Below are 200 nucleotides of genomic sequence, written 5' to 3'. Positions count from 1 at the left end.
ATTATGTAGTTACATTACATCATATAAATATTAGTTTATTGTTATTATTACTGTTATAGAATAAAATATGTCTATAATATACATATTTTATCCTATAACACTAATAATAATAATATATATATAGTGTAACAAATTCAGTAGAAGTAGCAATATATATATATATATATATATATATATATATATATATATATTATAAAATT

Source organism: Eimeria mitis, genomic scaffold (genome assembly GCF_000499745.2).
Source record: "Eimeria mitis Houghton genomic scaffold, Emh_scaff101, whole genome shotgun sequence".
In the NCBI taxonomy this organism is placed as follows: Eukaryota; Apicomplexa; class Conoidasida; order Eucoccidiorida; family Eimeriidae; genus Eimeria; species Eimeria mitis.
This window is presented reverse-complemented; position numbering follows the sequence as displayed.